A 23288-nucleotide genomic window follows, 5' to 3' on the forward strand; every position below is an offset into this window, starting at 1 on the left:
ACATCAAGTATGACATTTTAAAGTGGAAGCAACAAACTGTAGAAGCCTTTAAAATTTTTGAAAACACTACAATTTGCAATGCAAATTGGAAATTTCTCTGCGACAACAGATTAAGCAAATTAAGCAAATTAAGATACGTGGGTCAAATGACCAGAGAAGTCAATCCAGAAGAAAAAGCCATATTATAACCAATGCTGTTGAATGAAAAGTATGAAACACAGAGAGACTAAAGAGAGGTTATTTAGGATGTTCTTGGTAGAGTTTGGGGGAAGCCTGGCTTCCTTGGCACTCATGAATACACACCACTGCAGGTCTGTAGGTATTTCAAATTCATCCCATGCAAATAGCTCTGAGGTGTTTGCATCTTAGACAGTCGGCCACTAACATCTTAACCGGTTTTCACTCTGCTACATTCCCTCGCTCTCTACTAGTCTCTCTTTCTCTGTGTGTGTACCTGTCTCTCTTGCTGTCTGTCACACACAGAGAGACACCAACATGCTCCAGCAAAGAACACTTAAGAGCAATTGAGCCTGTCTCAGAAAATGAAACAAGATAAAGAGAAAATTAGAGAGGGAGGGAGGAAATGAGAGAAGGAAAGATGTTGTCCTGTTTTCACACATCATCACCACAATCTATCAGGGAGGTCAATCAGAGGATTGCTCTGTGGGGGGTTGTCAGCAAACCTTTTCCTAAACACCAAGTAAATGGTGATGGTGCACAGGAAACATCTTCCTAAACACCAGGGAAATGGTGATGGTGGACAGGAAACCTCTTTAAACACCTAAACACCAGGGAAATGGTGATGGTGGACAGGAAACCTCTTCCTAAACACCAGGGAAATGGTGATGGTGGACAGGAAAGGAAACCTCTTCCTAAACACCAGGGAAATGGTGATGGTGGACAGTAAACCTCTTCCTAAACACCAGGGAAATGGTGATGGTGGACAGGAAACCTCTTCCTAAACACCAGGGAAATGGTGATGGTGGACAGTAAACCTCTTCCTAAACACCAGGGAAATGGTGATGGTGGACAGTAAACCTCTTCCTAAACACCAGGGAAATGGTGATGGTGGACAGGAAACCTCTTCCTAAACACCAGGGAAATGGTGATGGTGGACAGGAAACCTCTTCCTAAACACCAGGAAATGGTGATGGTGGACAGGAAACCTCTTCCTAAACACCAGGGAAATGGTGATGGTGGACAGGAAACCTCTTCCTAAACACCAGGGAAATGGTGATGGTGGACAGGAAACCTCTTCCTAAACACCAGGGAAATGGTGATGGTGGACAGGAAACCTCTTCCTAAACACCAGGGAAATGGTGATGGTGGACAGGAAACCTCTTCCTAAACACCAGGGAAATGGTGATGGTGGACAGGAAACCTCTTCCTAAACACCAGGGAAATGGTGATGGTGGACAGGAAACCTCTTCCTAAACACCAGGGAAATGGTGATGGTGGACAGTAAACCTCTTCCTAAACACCAGGGAAATGGTGATGGTGGACAGGAAACCTCTTCCTAAACACCAGGGAAATGGTGATGGTGGACAGTAAATCTCTTCCTAAACACCAGGGAAATGGTGATGGTGGACAGGAAACCTCTTCCTAAACACCAGGGAAATGGTGATGGTGGACAGGAAACCTCTTCCTAAACACCAAGTAAATGGTGATGGTGGACAGTAAACCTCTTCCTAAACACCAGGGAAATGGTGATGGTGGATAGTAAACCTCTTCCTAAACACCAGGGAAATGGTGATGGTGAATCAAGAGTCTCAGTACTGCTGATTTAGGATCAGTCTTTGTAATAAGATTATATGGACAGGGTGTACCTGATCCTAGATCAGCACTCCTACTTTGACCTCATGATACATGAGCTTCTAACAAGCTCTACTTCACACATTTGTTGTGGGTTATGTGTTGTGGGTTATGTGTTGTGGGTTATTTGTTGTGGGTTATTTGTTGTGGGTTATTTGTTGTGGGTTATGTGTTGTGGGTTATTTGTTGTGGGTTATGTGTTGTGGGTTATTTGTTGTGGGTTATTTGTTGTGGGTTATGTGTTGTGGGTTATGTGTTGTGGGTTATTTGTTGTGGGTTATGTGTTGTGGGTTATTTGTTGTGGGTTATTTGTTGTGGGTTATGTGTTGTGGGTTATTTGTTGTGGGTTATTTGTTGTGGGTTATGTGTTGTGGGTTATTTGTTGTGGGTTATTTGTTGTGGGTTATTTGTTGTGGGTTATTTGTTGTGGGTTATGTGTTGTGGGTTATTTGTTGTGGGTTATTTGTTGTGGGTTATTTGTTGTGGGTTATTTGTTGTGGGTTATTTGTTGTGGGTTATTTGTTGTGGGTTATTTGTTGTGGGTTATTTGTTGTGGGTTATTTGTTGTGGGTTATTTGTTGTGGGTTATTTGTTGTGGGTTATGTGTTGTGGGTTATTTGGGGGATCTTATTTTAAAGGCTGACTGGTCATCTACCAAAATGTACAGTATGTAGCAACACCACCTGCTGCAGCTAAATGATCTCACACATTTTTTTAAAAGGAAATGTCACCTTTGTCCAAAAATGTCTAACAACATCACATGTCGACGTACATGATGTCGTCTTTTTAAAGGTCAATAAGGCTCCATTTGCTGATTCAGTGATATACAGTGCATTCAGAAAGTATTCAGACCCCTTCACTTTTTCCACATTTTGTTGTGTTACAGCCTTATTCTAAAATGACAAAACAAAAACAGGTTTTTAGATTATAATTTTTTTGCAAATGTATAACAAATAAAAAACTGAAATATCACATTTACATAAGTATTCAGACTCTTTACTCAGACCCTTTGGCAGCGATAACAACCTTGAGTTTTCTTGGGTATGACACTGCAAGCGTGGCACACCTGTATTTGGGGAGTTTCTCCCATTCTTCTCTGCAGATCCTCTCCAAGCTCTGTCAGGTTGGATGGGGAGTGTCGCTGCACAGCTATTTTCAGGTGTCTCCAGACATGTTAGATAGGGTTCAAGTCCGGGCTCTGGCTGGGCAACTCAAGGATAGGTGAACCTTTGCCAAAATCTGAGGTCCTGATCGCTCTGGAGCAGGTTTTCATCAAGAATCTCTCTGTACCTTGCTCCATTCATCTTTTCCTTGATCCTGACTAGTCTCCCAGTCCCTACTGCTGAAAAACATCCCCACAGCATGATGCTGCTATAAGGATGGTTTCCTGGTTTCCTCCAGATGTGATGCTTGGCATTCAGGCTAAAGAGTTCAATCTTGGTTTCATCAGACCAGTCTGAGAGTCCTTTAGGTGCCTTTTGGCAAACCCCAAGCCTGCCGTCATGTACCTTTTACTGAGGAGTGGCTTCTGTCTGGCCACTCTATCATAAATGCCTGATTGGTGGAGTGCTGAAAAGAGGGTTGTCCTTCTGGAAGGTTCTCCCATCTCCACAAAGGAACTCTGGAGCTCTGTCAGAATGACCATTGGGTTCTTGGTCACCTCCCTGACCAATGCCCATCTCCCCCATTGCTCAGTTTGGCCGGGTGACCAGCTCTAGGAAGAGTCTTGGTGGTTCCAAACCTCTTCCATTTAAGAATGATGGAGGCCACTGTGTTCTTGAGGATCTTCAATACTGCAGACATTTTTTGCTATCCTTCCCCAGATCTGTGCCTCGACACAATCCTGTCTCAAAGCTCTATGGACAATTCCTTCGACCTCAAGGCTTGGTTTTTGCTCTGACATACACTGTCAACTGTGGGACCTTATATAGATGGGTATGTGCCTTTCCAAATCATGTCCAATCAATTGAATTTACCACAGGTGGAATCCATTCAAGTTGTCGAAACATATCACGGATGATCAATGGAAACAGGATGCATGTAACGGGATTCGTCCTCCTCTGACGAGGAGTATGAGAGATCGGACCAATGTGCAGCGTGGTACGTGTTCGTCATGTTTTAATGAACAAAATCACTGAACACGAAAATACAGAATAACAAATAGAAAGACAGAAAGGAAAACCGAAACAGTTCCGTGTGGAACACAGACACAGAAAACAATCACCCACCAAACACTGGTGGGAAAAGGCTACCTAAGTATGATTCTCAATCAGAGACAACTAACGACACCTGCCTCTGATTGAGAACCATACAAGGCCAAACGCAAAATTACAGCATAGAAAAACAAACATAGACAACCCACCCAACTCACGCCCTGACCATACTAAAACAAAGAAAAAACAATGGAACTAAGGTCAGAACGTGACAATGCACCTGAGCTAAATGTCGGGTCTGAATAAGGTATTTCTGTTTTAGATTTGTTTTTATACATTTCTAAAATGTTTATACTTATCTAAAAACATCTTTTCTCCTTGTCATTATGGTTTTTACATTTTTAAAATTTAATCAATTTTAGAATAAGGCTGTAACATAACAAAATGTGGACAAAGTGAAGGGCCCTGAACAAGGCAGTAACCCACTGTTCCTAGGCTGTCATTGTAAGTAAAAATGTGTTCCTTTACTGATTTGCCTAGTTAAATAAAATAAATAAATTACTAACAGAGCATGAGACCAGGTAGCTGAGACCAGGTAGCTGATACCAACAATCTTTTTTTTACATTTGCATATCAAAGGTCACCAGTGGTCATGTGATGTCATCACATGACGTAAAATATGAGCTTTCAATCAAGGGCGACACCTCATTACATGAACCCCTATGTGTGTTCTCTCTGTAGAAAAGCCCTGTTCTCTGTTCTGTTCCCCATCATTAATAGGTTGAGATCACTTTATTGGTCAATTGCACCCAAGGTCCAACCTAAATTTGACTTCCACTTCTAATTCAACCATTCTGAAAGACACACATAGGTTTTGGAGAGGTGCATGGTTAGGGGTTTAGTGCCTTGCTCGAGGGCACAGTGACATCAATGGCACCTAGGCATTGGTTGCCAGCTCTTTTCGCGACAGGAAAACCGGGGATGCGAACGGGCAACCCTCCGGTTGCTGGCTCGCCTCTGTAACCGCTAGGCTATTAACCCCCTTGTGTGTTCTCTCTGTAGAGAAGCCATGTGCCCTGTTCTGTTCCCCTGTGGGGAGAGATGCCCCCATCCTGGTGGCAGAGAGAGTGATGGATGGAACACCATGTGGACCCTACGAGTCAGACCTGTGTGTCAATGGCAGGTGTCAGGTACACGCACGCACACACACACGCGCACACACACACACACACGCACACACGCACGCACGCACGCACGCACGCACGCACGCACGCACGCACGCACGCACGCACGCACGCACGCACGCACGCACGCACACACACACACACACACACACACACACACACACACACACACACACACACACACACACACACACACACACACAGGTCACTAGAGAAGGGTTTTCTCTGTAGGTCACTAGAGAAGGGTTTTATCTTTGTATGCCCTCTCTCTCTACTCCCTCTCTCTTACTCCCTCTCTCTCTTACTCCCCCTCTCTTACTCCCCCCTCTCTCTGTCCTGAGCTCCCAAATGTCTTCTCATGATCTCCCTCTCTCTCTTACTCCCTCTCTCTCTGTCCTGAGCTCCCAAATGTCTTCTCATAATCTCCTCTCTCTCTTACTCCCTCTCTCTCTTACTCCCCCTCTCTCTGTCCTGAGCTCCCAAATGTCTTCTCATGATCTCCTCTCTCTCTGTCCTGAGCTCCCAAATGTCTTCTCATGATCTCCCTCTCTCTCTTACTCCCTCTCTCTCTGTCCTGAGCTCCCAAATGTCTTCTCATGATCTCCCTCTCTCTCTTACTCCCCCTCTCTCTGTCCTGAGCTCCCAAATGTCTTCTCATGATCTCCCTCTCTCTCTTACTCCCCCTCTCTCTGTCCTGAGCTCCCAAATGTCTTCTCATAATCTCCTCTCTCTCTTACTCCCTCTCTCTCTGTCCTGAGCTCCCAAATGTCTTCATGATCTCCTCTCTCTTCTCTCTTACTCCCCCTCTCTCTGTCCTGAGCTCCCAAATGTCTTCTCATAATCTCCCTGTCTCTCTTACTCCCTCTCTCTCTGTCCTGAGCTCCCAAATGTCTTCTCATGATCTCCCTCTCTCTCTTACTCCCTCTCTCTCTGTCCTGAGCTCCCAAATGTCTTCTCATAATCTCCCTGTCTCTCTTACTCCCCCTCTCTCTTACTCCCTCTCTCTCTGTCCTGAGCTCCCAAATGTCTTCTCATAATCTCCCTGTCTCTCTTACTCCCCCTCTCTCTTACTCCCTCTCTCTCTGTCCTGAGCTCCCAAATGTCTTCTCATAATCTCCCTGTCTCTTTTACTTCCTCTCTCTCTTACTCCCTCTCTCTCTGTCCTGAGCTCCCAAATGTCTTCTCATAATCTCCCTGTCTCTCTTACTCCCTCTCTCTCTGTCCTGAGCTCCCAAATGTCTTCTCATAATCTCCCTCTCTCTCTTACTCCCCCTCTCTTACTCCCCCTCTCTTACTCCCTCTCTCTCTGTCCTGAGCTCCCAAATGTCTTCTCATAATCTCCCTCTCTCTCTTACTCCCTCTCTCTCTGTCCTGAGCTCCCAAATGTCTTCTCATAATCTCCCTCTCTCTCTTACTCCCCCTCTCTTACTCCCTCTCTCTCTGTCCTGAGCTCCCAAATGTCTTCTCATAATCTCCCTCTCTCTCTTACTCCCCCTCTCTTACTCCCCCTCTCTTACTCCCTCTCTCTCTGTCCTGAGCTCCCAAATGTCTTCTCATAATCTCCCTCTCTCTCTTACTCCCCCTCTCTCTGTCCTGAGCTCCCAAATGTCTTCTCATAATCTCCCTCTCTCTCTTACTCCTTCTCTCTCTTACTCCCCCTCTCTTACTCCCCCTCTCTCTGTCCTGAGCTCCCAAATGTCTTCTCATAATCTCCCTGTCTCTCTTACTCCCTCTCTCTCTTACTCCCTCTCTCTCTGTCCTGAGCTCCCAAATGTCTTCTTACAATCTCACTCTCTCTTTTGCTTCCTCTCTATCTCTCTCCCTCTCGATCTCTCTCTCTCTTTCTCTCTCAGGCCTGCAAAGGCAACGTTTTAATTGGCTGGGAGGTAATGGTGGCATTGTACCACTTCCTGTTTCTGTAACAATACAACAATACCTACAATACACACAACCTAAAGTAAAATAATGGAATTAAGGAATATATAAATATTAGGAGGGGCAATGTCATAGTGGCATTGACTGAAATACAGTAGAATCTTAGGTCCTAGAAGCAGAGCTGACTTATCTGTCAGTACCATCTTGACACTAATAGCTAAGGACTGGGACACCAGATGAGAAAATAGACAGACATGGAAGACAGGATGTAGAGGATAGAGGAAGTGAGGGAGCTTTCAGAAGAGAAGATATTGTCTCAAGAAAAAAAAGTAGGTATGAGAGACAAAGGAAATAAGATGGTAATCATTATAATAAAATTGACGTATTTAAATGCTTGACCAGTCTTTTCACCTGCTTTATACTGCAAGAGGGGATTTTTACCTCGTCTTGGCCATTTTTCTGGCCCATTCTTGGGACTCATAGCCACAGACTCAGTGGTGGATAAAAGTGTGTGTGTGGGTAGCATAGTTTCCGAAGGAGTAGCCAGCTGTTGTCAATAGATACTGGTCATCTGCTGAGCCAGCATTTGGTTCCCTACACATGGGAGACATTGTGTCATGCTTCCCTCTACAGACACATATCATAGGCCACACACACACACACACACACACACACACACACACACACACACACACACACACACACACACACACACACACACACACACACACACACACACACACACACACACACACACACACACACACACACACACACACACACACACACACACACACACACACACACACACACACACACACACGTATGTGTGTCTGTGCCAATAATTATATCCATATTTTGTATTTCCTGGATTTATCCTCTCTCTTTTCATTGGCCAGTAAGAGGGGATTTCTCCTCAGTGTTCTGACGGCCAGCATTAACAGATAAATAAACAGAGAGAGAGATATATATTTGACTTTGTGTCTTCCTTTAATGAGCCGTCCTCATTACACTAAAAACACCCCCCCCCCCTAAAAAGAAATGCATTCAGTGCCACCTCGACATAATCATATCACACAGTACACTACAATACATCCTACAGCACCACATTACACAGTACACTACAATACATCCTCCAGCATCACAGTACACTACAATACATCCTACAGCACCACATTACACAGTACACTACAATACATCCTCCAGCATCACAGTACAATACAATACATCCTACAGCACCACATTACACAGTACAATATAATACATCCTCCAGCATCACAGTACAATACAATACATCCTCCAGCACCACATTACACAGTACCCTCCAGCAATACACAGTACAATATAATACACCCTCCAGCATCACATTACACAGTACAATATAATACACCCTCCAGCATCACATTACACAGTACACATCCAGCACCACATTACAGTACAATATAATACACCCTCCAGCATCACATTACACAGTACAATATAATACACCCTCCAGCATCACATTACACAGTACAATATAATATCCAGCATACATTACACAGTACAATATAATACACCCTCCAGCATCACATTACATCAGTACAATATAATACACCCTCCAGCATCACATTACACAGTACAATATAATACATCCTCCAGCATCCAGTACAATACAATACATCCTACAGCACCACATTACACAGTACAATTACATCCTCCAGCATCACATTACACAGTACAATATAATACACCCTCCAGCATCACATTACACAGTACAATATAATACATCCAGCACCACATTACACAGTACAATATAATACACCCTCCAGCATCACATTACACAGTACAATATAATACACCCTCCAGCATCACATTACACAGTACAATATAATACACCCTCCAGCATCACATTACACAGTACAATATAATACACCCTCCAGCATCACATTACACAGTACAATATAATACACCCTCCAGCATCAGTACATTACACAGTACAATATAATACACCCTCCAGCATCACATTACACAGTACAATATAATACACCCTCCAGCACCACATTACACAGTACAATATAATACATCCTCCAGCATCACAGTACAATACAATACATCCTACAGCACCACATTACACAGTACAATATAATACATCCTCCAGCATCACAGTACAATACAATACATCCTACAGCACCACATTACACAGTACAATATAATACATCCTCCAGCATCACATTACACAGTACAATATAATACACCCTCCAGCATCACATTACACAGTACAATATAATACACCCTCCAGCACCACATTACACAGTACAATATAATACACCCTCCAGCATCACATTACACAGTACAATATAATACACCCTCCAGCATCACATTACACAGTACAATATAATACACCCTCCAGCACCACATTACACAGTACATTACAATATAATACACCCTCCAGCATCACATTACACAGTACAATATAATACACCATCCAGCACCACATTACACAGTACATTACAATATAATACACCCTCCAGCATCACATTACACAGTACAATATAATACACCCTCCAGCACCACATTACACAGTACAGTACAATATAATATAATTCCTCTTTAAGGAATACCTAGGATAGGATAAGTAATCCCTCTCACCCCCCCCCCTTTAAGATTTAGATGCACTATTGTAAAGTGACTGTTCCACTGGATGTCATAAGGTGAATGCACCAATTTGTAAGTCGCTCTGGATAAGAGCGTCTGCTAAATGACTTAAATGTAAATGTAAATGTAATACACCCTCCAGCATCACATTACACAGTACAATGGAATACCTCGGCTCCATCAAAAACATACACACAGAAAAACAGGAACAGTCTCAGTCATTTCACAGAATGAAGGAGGAGAAATAGAGGGATGAGGGAGAGAGAGACAGAGAGAGACAGAGACAGAGACAAATAAACGCGCTGAAGGACCAGCTACAGTAGCTTCAAATGAATTATTGACCCCTCCATGTGAGGCGGAGCCATAGTATAAGACTGTGCTTAGTCTATCAGTCCACAGTCCACTTAGCCTACAGTCCACAGTAGGGGTAGGCAACTAGATTCCCCCACAGGCCAATGCTTGTCAAAGCGCATGATTGGGGGTCCTTTCGGTTACTGGCCCAATACTCATTTATAAAAAATGTTCTAAAAACATTTTACAGTCTTTTTTCTCCCCAATTGGTAGTTACAGTCTTGTCCCATCACTGCAACTCCCGTACGGACTCGGGAGAGGTGAAGGTCAAGAGCCGTGCGTCCTCCAAAACACAACCCCGCCAAGCACGCTTAACCCAGAAGCCAGCTGCACCAATGTGTCGGAGGAAACACTGTACACCTGGCAACCGTGTCAGCTTGCATGCGCCCGGCCCGGCCCACCACAGGAGTCTCCAGAGCGCGATAGGACAAGGACATCCCGGCCGGCCAAACCCTCCTCTAACTCGGATGACACTGGGCCAATTGTGTGTCGCCTCATGGGTCTCCCGGTCGCGGCCGGCTGCAACACAGCCTGGTATCGAACCAGGATCTGTACTAACACAGATCCTGCGCCACTCGGGAGACCCTAGTGGCCCAATGTCCCAGGCTGAGTGGGTGAGGGACACACTGGTGGAGCAGAGAGAGCATTAGCAGGGTGAATGCTCTCAGAGCCATGGCTGAGTCAGATGTGACGTCTATGAGGAAAAGGTGAAGGAATATAATGCATCTCACTTGCTCTTGTCACAATGCTGCGCAACTGGTTTCATGTAAATGGCAGAGCAGTTCATATGCCGCATACATCAGCCGCTCCTAAATGTCAAATCTAAACGGTTTGGTCTTTTATGCCTGACGATGACTTCCAAGTGAAACACAGAGGAAGCGCTGGTCAGTGTGCAGGTCTCCATTCGCTACAGATATAGGATCTTAACTTGATCACCCTGTTGCAGGATCACTTTTGAGGTATTTGAGGTTTAAAAATGCTTCTGAAGTTTGTAATTTACACTTAGAAATTTCCCGACAAATGTATCAACCCCTACAGATATGTCCACTAATTATAATTCACATAATAATTCATATTTTCTGTTGCTGTGATGCCAGGCCATAAAAAGTGTTTTGCCTTACATTTACAACGTAAAACTTAGCATCATTTTGTATGATCACAATCATAGTGGATATAATTTGACTAATCAATTTAGTCATTCAAGTCATTGCAAAGCATATAACATTGACTGATTGTGTGTGTGTGTGTGTGTGTGTGTGTGTGCGTGTGCGTGCGCGTGCATGTGCGTGTGTGCGTGTACGCATGTGCGTGCGTGCGTGTGTGTGTGTGTGTGTGTGTGCGCTAGCCGCAAGGCAGGAAGTATGTTGTCATTAGTACCCTACTGTCCAGTGGTGAAGTGTTAGGGCTGACTGCTCTGTCACCTTCTCATTTTACTCAAACATGTATGGACGCACACACACACTCATACTAAAGCTAGTCTCTTTCTCACACTCCATCCTCTTCCTCTCTCTTTTCCTTCTCTCAATCCTTCTATTATTATATTCCTTCCTCTCCGCTCTCTGTATCCTCCTCTTTCCTCTCCTCTCTCTGTATCCTCCTCTTTCCTCCTCTTTTCTCGCCTCTCTCTGTATCCTCCTCTTTCCTCCTCTTTTCTCTCCTCTCTCTGTATCCTCCTCTTTCCTCTCTTCTCTCTGTATCCTTATCTTTCCTCCTCTTTCCTCTCCTCTCTCTGTATCCTCCTCTTTCCTCTCCTCTCTCTGTATCCTCCTCTTTCCTCCTCTTTTCTCTCCTCTCTCTGTATCCTCCTCTTTCCTCTCTTCTCTCTGTATCCTTATCTTTCCTCCTCTTTCCTCTCCTCTCTCTGTATCCTCCTCTTTCCTCCTCTTTTCTCTCCTCTCTCTGTATCCTCCTCTTTCCTCTCTTCTCTCTGTATCCTTATCTTTCCTCCTCTTTCCTCTCCTCTCTCTGTATCCTCCTCTTTCCTCCTCTTTTCTCTCTTCTCTCTGTATCCTCCTCTTTTATCTCCTCTCTCTGTATCCTCCTCTTTCCTCTCTTCTCTCTGTATCCTCCTCTTTCCTCCTCTTTCCTCTCCTCTCTCTGTATCCTCCTCTTTCCTCTCCTCCTCTTATCCTCCTCTTTCTCTCTTTTCCTCCTCTCTCTGTATCCTCCTCTTTCCTCTCCTCTCTCTGTATCCTTATCTTTCCTCCTCTTTCTCTCTCTCTGTATCCTCCTCTTTCCTCCTCTTTTCTCTCCTCTCTCTGTATCCTCCTCTTTCCTCTCTTCTCTCTGTATCCTTATCTTTCATCCTCTTTCCTCTCCTCTCTCTGTATCCTCCTATTTCCTCCTCTTTTCTCTCTTCTCTCTGTATCCTCCTCTTTCCTCTCCTCTCTCTGTATCCTTATCTTTCCTCCTCTTTCCTCTCCTCTCTCTGTATCCTCCTCTTTCCTCCTCTTTCTCTCCTCTCTCTGTATCCTCCTCTTTCCTCCTCTTTCTCTCCTCTCTCTCCCTGTATCCTCCTCTTCCTCCTCCTCCTCCTCCTCTTTCCTCCTCTCCTCTCTCCTCTCTCCTCTGTATCCTCCTCTTTCCTCCTCTTTTCTCTCCTCTCTCTGTATCCTCCTCTTTCCTCTCCTCTCTCTGTATCCTCCTCTTTCCTCTCTTTCCTCTCCTCTCTCTGTATCCTCCTCTGTATCCTCTCTTTTCTCTCCTCTCTCTGTATCCTCCTCCTCTTTCCTTTCCTCTCTCTCTGTATCCTCCTCTTCCTCCTCTTTCTCTCTCTCTGTATCCTCCTCTTTCCTCCTCTTTTCTCTCCTCTCTCTGTATCCTCCTCTTTCCTCTTCTCTCTGTATCCTCCTCTTTCCTCCTCTTTCCTCTCTCTCTCTGTATCCTGTATCCTCTTCCTCCTCTTTCTCTCCTCTCTCTGTATCCTCCTCTTTCCTCCTCTTTTCTCTCCTCTCTCTGTATCCTCCTCTTTCCTCTCTTCTCTCTGTATCCTTATCTTTCCTCCTCTTTCCTCTCCTCTCTCTGTATCCTCCTCTTTCCTCCTCTTTTCTCTCCTCTCTCTGTATCCTCCTCTTTCCTCTCCTCTCTCTGTATCCTTCTCTTTCCTCCTCTTTCCTCTCCTCTCTCTGTATCCTCCTCTTTCCTCCTCTTTCTCTCTCCTCTCTCTGTATCCTCCTCTTCCTCCTCTCTCTCTCTCTATCCTCCTCTTTTCCTCTCCTCTCTCTGTATCCTCCTCTTTCCTCCTCTTTCCCTCTCCTCTCTCTGTCTCCTCCTCTTATCCTCCTCTTTCCTCTCCTCTCTCTGTATCCTCCTCTTTCTCTCCTCTTTTCTCTCCTCTCTCTGTTCCTCCTCTTTCCTCTCCTCTCTCTGTATCCTCCTCTTTCCTCCTCTTTTCTCTCTCTCTCTGTATCCCTCCTCTTTCCTCTCCTCTCTCTGTATCCTCCTCTTTCCTCCTCTTTTCTCTCCTCTCTCTGTATCCTCCTCTTTCCTCTCTTCTCTCTGTATCCTTATCTTTCCTCCTCTTTCCTCTCCTCTCTCTGTATCCTCCTCTTTCCTCTCCTCTCTCTGTATCCTCCTCTTTCCTCCTCTTTTCTCTCCTCTCTCTGTATCCTCCTCTTTCCTCTCCTCTCTCTGTATCTTTATCTTTCCTCCTCTTTCCTCTCCTCTCTCTGTATCCTCCTCTTTCCTCCTCTTTCCTCTCCTCTCTCTGTATCTTCCTCTTTCCTCCTCTTTTCTCTCCTCTCTCTGTATCCTCCTCTTTCCTCTCCTCTCTCTGTATCCTCCTCTTTCCTCCTCTTTCCTCTCCTCTCTCTGTATCCTCCTCTTTCCTCCTCTTTTCTCTCCTCCTATCTCCTTTCCTCTCCTCTCTCTGTATCCTCCTCTTTCCTCCTCTTTTCTCTCCTCCTCTGTATCCTCCTCTTTCCTCCTCTTTCCTCTCCTCTCTCTGTATCCTCCTCTTTCCTCCTCTTTTCTCTCCTCTCTCTGTATCCTCCTCTTTCCTCTCCTCTCTCTGTATCCTCCTCTTTCCTCCTCTTTTCTCTCCTCTCTCTGTATCCTCCTCTTTCCTCTCTTCTCTCTGTATCCTTATCTTTCCTCCTCTTTCCTCTCCTCTCTCTGTATCCTCCTCTTTCCTCTCCTCTCTCTGTATCCTCCTCTTTCCTCCTCTTTTCTCTCCTCTCTCTGTATCCTCCTCTTTCCTCTCTTCTCTCTGTATCTTATCTTTCCTCCTCTTTCCTCCTCTGTTCCTCCTCTTTCCTCCTCTGTCTCCTCTCTCTGTATCCTCCTCTTTCCTCTCTTCTCTCTGTATCCTTATCTTTCCTCCTCTTTCCTCTCTTCTCTCTGTATCCTCCTCTTTCCTCCTCTTTTCTCTCCTCTCTCTGTATCCTTATCTTTCCTCCTCTTTTCGTATCCTTATCTTTCCTCCTCTTTCCTCTCCTCTCTCTGTATCCTCCTCTTTCCTCCTCTTTCCTCTCCTCTCTCTGTATCCTCCTCTTTCCTCCTCTTTTCTCTCCTCTCTCTGTATCCTCCTCTTTCCTCTCCTCTCTCTGTATCCTCCTCTTTCCTCCTCTTTTCTCTCCTCTCTCTGTATCCTCCTCTTTCCTCTCTTCTCTCTGTATCCTCCTCTTTCCTCCTCTTTTCTCTCCTCTCTCTGTATCCTCCTCTTTCCTCTCTTCTCTCTGTATCCTTATCTTTCCTCCTCTTTCCTCTCCTCTCTCTGTATCCTCCTCTTTCCTCTCCTCTCTCTGTATCCCTCTTTCCTCCTCTCTGTATCCTCCTCTTTCCTCTCCTCTCTCTGTATCCTCCTTTTCCTCTCTTCTCTCTGTATCCTTATCTTTCCTCCTCTTTCCTCTCCTCTCTCTGTATCCTCCTCTTTCCTCTCCTCTCTCTGTATCCTCCTCTTTCCTCCTCTTTTCTCTCCTCTCTCTGTATCCTCCTCTTTCCTCTCTTCTCTCTGTATCCTTATCTTTCCTCCTCTTTCCTCTCCTCTCTCTGTATCCTCCTCTTTCCTCCTCTTTTCTCTCCTCTCTCTGTATCCTCCTCTTTCCTCTCCTCTCTCTGTATCCTCCTCTTTCCTCCTCTTTTCTCTCCTCTCTCTGTATCCTCCTCTTTCCTCTCTCTCTCTGTATCCTCCCTCTTTCCTCCTCTTTCTCTCCTCTCTCTGTATCCTCCTCTTTCCTCTCTCTCTCTGTATCCTCCTCTTTCCTCCTCTTTCCTCTCTCTCTCTCTGTATCCTTATCTTTCCTCCTCTTTCCTCTCCTCTCTCTGTATCCTCCTCTTTCCTCCTCTTTCCTCTCCTCTCTCTGTATCCTCCTCTTTCCTCTCCTCTCTCTGTATCCTCCTCTTTCCTCCTCTTTTCTCTCCTCTCTCTGTATCCTCCTCTTTCCTCTCTTCTCTCTGTATCCTTATCTTTCCTCCTCTTTCCTCTCCTCTCTCTATCTTTCCTCCTCTTTCCTCTCCTCTCTCTGTATCCTCCTCTTTCCTCTTTCCTCTCCTCTCTCTGTATCCTCCTCTTTCCTCCTCTTTCTCTCCTCTCTCTGTATCCTCCTCTTTCCTCCTCTTTCTCTCTCTCTCTCTGTATCCTCCTCTTTCCTCTCTTCTCTTCCTCTCTGTATCCTCCTCTTTCTCCTCTCTTCTCTCTGTATCCTCCTCTTTCCTCCTCTTTTCTCTCCTCTCTCTGTATCCTCCTCTTTCCTCTCTTCTCTCTGTATCCTTATCTTTCCTCCTCTTTCCTCTCTTCTCTCTTTCCTCCTCTCTCTGTATCCTCCTCTTTCCTCTCTTCTCTCTGTATCCTTATCTTTCCTCCTCTTTCCTCTCTTCTCTCTGTATCCTCCTCTTTCCTCCTCTTTTCTCTCCTCTCTCTGTATCCTCCTCTTTCCTCTCTTCTTTGTATCCTTATCTTTCCTCCTCTTTCCTCTCCTCTCTCTGTATCCTCCTCTTTCCTCCTTCTCTCTCTCTCTGTATCCTCCTCTTTCCTCTCTCTGTATCTCTCTCTGTATCCTCCTCTTTCCTCTCCTCTCTCTGTATCCTCCTCTTTCCTCCTCTTTCTCTCCTCTCTCTGTATCCTCCTCTTTCCTCTCTTCTCTCTGTATCCTTATCTTTCCTCCTCTTTTCTCTCCTCTCTCTGTATCCTCCTCTTTCCTCTCTTCTCTCTGTATCCTTATCTTTCCTCCTCTTTTCTCTCCTCTCTCTGTATCCTCCTCTTTCCTCTCCTCTCTCTGTATCCTCCTCTTTCCTCCTCTTTCCTCTCCTCTCTCTGTATCCTCCTCTTTCCTCTCTTCTCTCTGTATCCTTATCTTTCCTCCTCTTTCCTCTCCTCTCTCTGTATCCTCCTCTTTCCTCTCCTCTCTCTGTATCCTCCTCTTTCCTCCTCTTTTCTATCCTCTCTCTGTATCCTCCTCTTTCCTCTCTTCTCTCTGTATCCTTATCTTTCCTCCTCTTTCCTCTCCTCTCTCTGTATACTCCTCTTTCCTCCTCTTTTCTCTCCTCTCTCTGTATCCTCCTCTTTCCTCTCTTCTCTCTGTATCCTCCTCTTTCCTCCTCTTTTCTCTCCTCTCTCTGTATCCTCCTCTTTCCTCTCTTCTCTCTGTATCCTCCTCTTTCCTCCTCTTTTCTCTCCTCTCTCTGTATCCTCCTCTTTCCTCTCTTCTCTCTGTATCCTCCTCTCCTCCTCTTTCCTCTCTTCTCTCTGTATCCTTATCTTTCCTCCTCTTTCCTCTCCTCTCTCTGTATACTCCTCTTTCCTCCTCTTTTCTCTCCTCTCTCTGTATCCTCCTCTTTCCTCTCTTCTCTCTGTATCCTCCTCTTTCCTCCTCTTTTCTCTCCTCTCTCTGTATCCTCCTCTTTCCTCTCTTCTCTCTGTATCCTTCTCTTTCCTCCTCTTTCCTCTCTTCTCTCTGTATCCTTATCTTTCCTCCTCTTTCCTCTCTTCTCTCTGTATCCTCCTCTTTCCTCCTTTTTCCTCTCCTCTCTCTGTATCCTCCTCTTTCCTCCTCTTTCCTCTCCTCTCTCTGTATCCTTCTCTTTCCTCCTCTTTCCTCTCTTCTCTCTGTATCCTCCTCTTTCCTCCTCTTTTCTCTCCTCTCTCTGTATCCTCCTCTTTCCTCTCTTCTCTCTGTATCCTTATATTTCCTCCTCTTTCCTCTCCTCTCTCTGTATCCTCCTCTTTCCTCCTCTTTTCTCTCCTCTCTCTGTATCCTCCTCTTTCCTCTCTTCTCTCTGTATCCTTATCTTTCCTCCTCTTTTCTCTCCTCTCTCTGTATCCTCCTCTTTTCTCTCCTCTCTCTGTATCCTTCTCTTTCCTCCTCTTTCCTCTCCTCTCTCTGTATCCTCCTCTTTCCTATCTTCTCTCTGTATCCTTCTCTTTCCTCCTCTTTCCTCTCCTCTCTCTGTACCCTCCTCTTTCCTCTCTTCTCTCTGTATCCTCCTCTTTCCTCTCCTCTCTCTGTATCCTCGACTTTCCTCCTCTTTCCTCTCTTCTCTCTGTATCCTCCTCTTTCCTCTCCTCTCTCTGTATCCTCCTCTTTCATCTCTTCTCTCTGTACCCTCCTCTTTCCTCCTTTCTCTCCTCTCTCTGTATCCTCCTCTTTCCTCTCCTCTCTCTGTATCCTCCTCTTTCCTCCTCTTTTCTCTCCTCTCTCTGTACCTCCTCTTTTCTCTCCTCTCTCTGTATCCTCCTCTTTCCTCTCCTCTCTCTGTATCCTCCTATTTCATCTCCTCTCTCTGTACCTCCTATTTCCTCCTCTTTTCTCTCCTCTCTCTGTATCCTCCTCTTTTCTCTCCTCTCTCTGTATCCTCCTCTTTCCTCTCCTCTCTCTGTATCCTCCTCTTTTATGTCCTCTCTCTGTATCCTCCTCTTTCCTCCTCTTTTCTCTCCTCTCTCTGTATCCTCCTCTTTCCTCCTCTTTTCTCTCCTCTCTCTGTATCCTCCTCTTTTATCTCCTCTCTCTGTATCCTCCTCTTTCCTCTCATCTCTCTGTATCCTCCTCTTTCATCTCCTCTCTCTGTATCCTCCTCTTTCCTCCTCTTTTATCTCCTCTCTCGGTATCTTCCTCTTTCCTCCTCTTTCCTCTCCTCTCTCTGTATCCTCCTCTTTCCTTCTCTTTCATCTCCTCTCTCTGTATCCTTCTCTTTCCTTCTCTTTCCTCTTCTCTCTCTGTATCCTCCTCTTTTCTCTCCTCTCTCTGTATCCTCCTCTTTCCTCTCCTCTCTCTGTATCCTTCTCTTTCCTCCTCTTTCCTCTCCTCTCTCTGTATCCTCCTCTTTCCCCTCTTATCCAATCAAATGTATTTATAAAGCCCTTCTTACATCAGCTGATGTCACAAAGTGCTGTACAGAAACCCAGCCTAAAATCCCAAACCGCAAACAATGCAGATGTAGAAGCACAGTGTCTATGAAAAACTCCCTAGAAAGACCAGAACCTAGGAAGAAACCTAGAGAGGAACCAGGCTATGAGGGGTGACCAGTCCTCTTCTGGCTGTGCCAGGTTGAAATTACAACAGAACATGGCCAAGATGTTCAAATGTTCATAGATAACCGGCAGGGTCAGATAATAATCATCACAGTGGTTGTCGAGGGTGCAACAGATCAGCACCTCAGGGGTAAATGTCAGTTGGCTTTTCATAGCTGATCATTCAGAGTATCTCTACCACTCCTGCTGTCTCTAGAGAGTTGAAAACAGCAGGTCTGGGACAGGTAGCACGTCCGGTGAACAGGTCAGGGTTCCATAGCCGCAGGCAGAACAGTTGAAACTGGAGCAGCAGCACGACCAGGTATCCTCCTCATTCCTCTCCTCTCTCTGTACCCTCCTCTTTCCTCCTATTCGTCTCATCTGTCTGTAATCTCCTCTTTCCTCTCCTCTCTCTGTATCCTCCTCTTTCCTCCTATTCGTCTCATCTGTCTGTACCCTCCTCTTTCCTCTCCTCTCTCTGTATCCTCCTCTTTCCTCCTCCTATTAGTCGAATTTCTCTGTATCCTCCTCTTTCCTCCTCCTATTAGTCGAATTTCTCTGTATCCTCCTCTTTCCTCCTATTTGTCTCATCTGTCTGTATCCTCCTCTTCCACCCTTCCTATTCCTCTCCTGTCTCTGTACCCTCCTCTTTCCTCCTCCTATTCGTCTCATCTGTCTGTATCCTCCTCTTACACCCTTCCTATTACTCTCCTGTCTCTGTACCCTCCTCTTTCCTCATCCTATTCATCTCCTCTCTCTGTATCCTCCTCTTCCACCTTTCCTATTCCTCTCTTCTCTCTGTACCCTCCTCTTTCCTCCTCTTATTCATCTCATCTGTCTGTATCCTCCTCTTCCACCCTTCATATTCCTCTCTTCTCTCTGTACCCTCCTCTTTCCTCCTCCTATTCATCTCATCTGTCTGTATCCTCCTCTTCCACCCTTCCTATTCCTCTCCTGTCTTCTCCTCAGCTTTTCTTTTGCTACGTATTTATCATCATCTGGATGTAGGTAACAAGAGGAATGAGTCTCTCTCCACCCTCTCTGTCTCTGTCTCGCTCTCTGTGTCTCCCCCCTCTCTCCCCCTCTCTCTCAGCCCTCCCACCCCCCTGGAGAAAGAGGAGAGAGAGAAATGGAGAGAGAGAGAAACAGAGAAAGAGGAGAGAGAAATAAAGCCCCTTGAATTGAATTGAAATGGAGAAAGAGGAGAGAAAGCAAAATGGAGTAAGAGAGAGAGAGAGAAACAGAGAAAGAGGAGAGAGAAATAAAGCCCCTTGAATTGAATTGAAATGGAGAAAGAGGAGAGAAAGCAAAATGGAGTAAGAGAGAGAGAGAAACAGAGAAAGAGGAGAGAGAAAGAGAAACAGAGAAAGAGGAGAGAGAGAGAAACAGAGAAAGAGGAGAGAGAGAGAGGAGAGAGAGAAACAGAGAAAGAGGAGAGAGAGAGAGAGAAACAGAGAAAGAGGAGAGAGAGAGAGAAACAGAGAAAGAGGAGAGAGAGAGAGAGAGGAGAGAGAGAAACATAAAGAGGAGAGAGAGAGAGGAACAGAGAAAGAGGAGAGAGAGAAACAGAGAAAGAGGAGAGAGAGAGAAACAGAGAAAGAGGAGAGAGAGAGAAACAGAGAAAGAGGAGAGAGAGAGAAACAGAAAGAGGAGAGAGAGGAACAGAGAAAGATGAGAGAGAGAAACAGAGAAAGAGGAGAGAGAGAGAAACAGAGAAAGAGAGAGAGAGAGAGAAACAGAGAAAGAGGAGAGAGAGAGAGAGAAACAGAGAAAGAGGAGAGAGAGAGAGAGAAACAGAGAAAGAGGAGAGAGAGAGAGAGAGAGAGAGAGAGAGAGAGAGAGAGAGAGAGAGAGAGAGAGAGAGAGAGAGAGAGAGAGAGAGAGAGAGAGAGAGAGAGAGAGAGAGAGAGAGAGAGAGAGAGAGAGAGAGAGAGAGAGAGAGAGAGAGAGAGAGAGAGAGAGAGAGAGAGAGAGAGAGAGAGAGAGAGAGAGAGAGAGAGAGACAGGGAGAGAGAGAGAGAGACAGGGAGAGAGAGAGAGAGAGAGACAGAGAGAGAGAGAGAGAGAGAGAGAGAGGAGAGAGAGAGAGAGAGAGAGGAGGGAGAGAGAGAGAGAGAGAAAGAGAGAGAGAGAGAGAAACAGAGAAAGAGAGAGAGAGAGAAACAGAGAAAGAGAGAGAGAGAGAAACAGAGAAAGAAACAGAGAGAGAGAGAAACAGAGAGAGAGAGAGAGAAAGAGAGAGAGAGAAACAGAGAAAGAGAGAGAGAGAGAAACAGAGAAAGAGGAGAGAGAGAGAAAGAGAGAGAGAGAGAAACAGAGAAAGAGAGAGAGAGAAGAGAGAGAGAGGGGGAAGAGGAAGAGAGAGAGAAACAGAGAAAGAGTAGAGAGAGAGAGAAACAGAGAAAGAGAGAGAGAGAGAGAAACAGAGAAAGAGTGAGAGAGAGAGAAACAGAGAAAGAGTAGAGAGAGAGAGAGAAAGAGAGAGAGAGAGAGAGAACAGAGAAAGACCCATAAAGAGAGAAAGACAGGAGAGAGAGAGAGAAGACAGGGAGAGAAAGAGAAGAGAGAAACTTTGAGGAGAGAGAGAGAAACAGAGAAAGAGGAGAGAGAGAGAGAAACAGAGAAAGAGGAGAGAGAGAGAAACAGAGAAAGAGGAGAGAGAGAGAAACAGAGAAGAGAGAAAGAGAGAGAGAGAAACAGAGAAAGAGTAGAGAGAGAGAGAAACAGAGAAAGAGTAGAGAGAGAGAGAAACAGAGAAAGAGGTGAGAGAGAGAGAGAGAGGAGAGAGAGAGAGAGAGAGAGAGAGAGAGAGAAGAACAAACACCATTGTAAATACAACCCATATTTATGCTTATTCATTTTATCTTGTGTCCTTTAACTATTTGTACATTGTATATATATATATATATATATATACTATGACATTTGTAATGTCTTTACTGTTTTTAAACTTCTGTATGTGTAATGTTTACTGTTAATTTTTGTTGTTTTTCACTTTATATATTCACTTTGTATGTTGTCTACCTCACTTGCTTTGGCAATGTTAACACATGTTTCCCATGCCAATAAAGCCCTTGAATTGAATTGAATTGAATTGAGAGAAAGAGGAGAGAGAGAGAAACAGAGAAAGAGGAGAGAGCAAGAGAGAAAGAGGAGAGAGAGAAACAGAGAAAGAGAGAGAAACAGAGAGAAAGAGGAGAGAGAGAAACAGAGAAAGAGGAGAGAGCAAGAGAGAAAGAGGAGAGAGAGAAACAGAGAAAGATGAGAGAGAGAGAAACAGAGAAAGAGGAGAGAGAGAGAAACAGAGAAACAGGAGAGAGAGAGAGAAAGAGGAGGGGAGAGAAGGGGAAGTGTTGATGTTATGCTAAGCTACGCTGTATGAAATTTAGGAATGCTGTGATAACAGCATCACAGAGAGGGGACAGAGAGAGAAAATCAGAAATGTTGTGAAAACACACTCAGTCTTGTCAGAAGAGAAGCCTAAAGGCTGCTGGGTAAGAATGGAGACCCACATGATGCTACTGCTGCCTCACTGAATTAGCAAAAGTCAATCTTGGTCCAGATTCTCCGTGTCCATATGTTCGTAGTCTGTTTCAGCAAAAATTGTCGTGTGTGTGTGTGTGTGTGTGTGTGTGTGTGTGTGTGTGTGTGTGTGTGTGTGTGTGTGTGTGTGTGTGTGTGTGTGTGTGTGTGTGTGTGTGTGTGTGTGTGTGTGTGTGTGTGTGTGTGTGTGTGTGTGTGTGTGTGTGTGTGTGTGTGTGTGTGTGTTCCTATGATCCAGATGTAGAGATTGGATTTTCTACAGAGTATCCAGCGTATTACTGACTCAGGCAGTCCAGGAAACAACACACACACACACACACACACACACACACACACACACACACACACACACACACACACACACACACACACACACACACACACACACACACACACACACACACACTCCACACACAAGGACTGACTGTGTTTATGTGTTTGTGCATGCATGTGTGTGCGTTCATATGTCTGTTGGTGTGTACATATTCTTGTTTGTGTTTTACTGTTTGTGCTGCTTGGGAGTGTAAATGTCTTTGGGTAATTGGAGTTGTTTGTGAGTACACAGCTGATTTAACTCTGTGATCATTGCTGGGAAGGATTCAATCAATCCCTAAACATACATATAGGTTATGTCCTGGTGAATCTCGACTAATATCACTGTCCTTGGATGTCTGAACGTATTCTATCTTGTCTTTCTGTTTTTACCATATGGACCACAGTGTTCTGGGATGTATTCATAATGTTTCTTCCTTTTACATACTAATTATACAGACAGGGGGAACTGATCCTAGATCAGCACTCCTACTATGAAAAAGGCCCTGATTCTCCAAGTCCCTCTGCTTCCTCTGTCCTTATTGACTGGCCCTTGAAGATCTGAGAGGATTGAATAGGTGGCAGTTCCTCTCTACTCTATCAGACATACTAGATGGAGCTATTGGGATGTTTTGTACATCTATCTAGTAGTTTCAAATCCATGATGAGAAGTCAGTGAGGGGAGGAGAGTGAGTTAGAGAGGATCGGAACAGCCTTTTCCTGTTTCACGAGCATTGTTTTGGAGTCAGAATGCAGTCCACGAGTAGACCGACAGTACGGTCGTTGTTTATTCAGAGATGGTCTTCATTAGAGTGCGGTTGCATCCCAATCAATATATCCTACCTTCTCCTGATGTGTACTATTGTCTACTACTTCCTACACATCTAAAAGCATAGTTTCCACCTTCCATCCTTCTTAAACCATTGAAGGGACACTTTGCTAGGAAGGAGAAATAATTGGGACGTAGCCTGTATATTC

General features: G+C 45.0%; 1 protein-coding gene across 1 annotated transcript in view; it reads left to right on the forward strand.

Moving 5' to 3' along the window:
* LOC124035405 (A disintegrin and metalloproteinase with thrombospondin motifs 17-like) overlaps positions 1-23288 on the forward strand; it is a 239411-nt gene that overhangs the window by 161172 nt on the left and 54951 nt on the right. The gene's annotated exons all lie outside the window — the stretch shown is intronic.

This window comes from Oncorhynchus gorbuscha, linkage group LG05 (genome assembly GCF_021184085.1).
Source record: "Oncorhynchus gorbuscha isolate QuinsamMale2020 ecotype Even-year linkage group LG05, OgorEven_v1.0, whole genome shotgun sequence".
Lineage (NCBI taxonomy): Eukaryota > Metazoa > Chordata > Actinopteri > Salmoniformes > Salmonidae > Oncorhynchus > Oncorhynchus gorbuscha.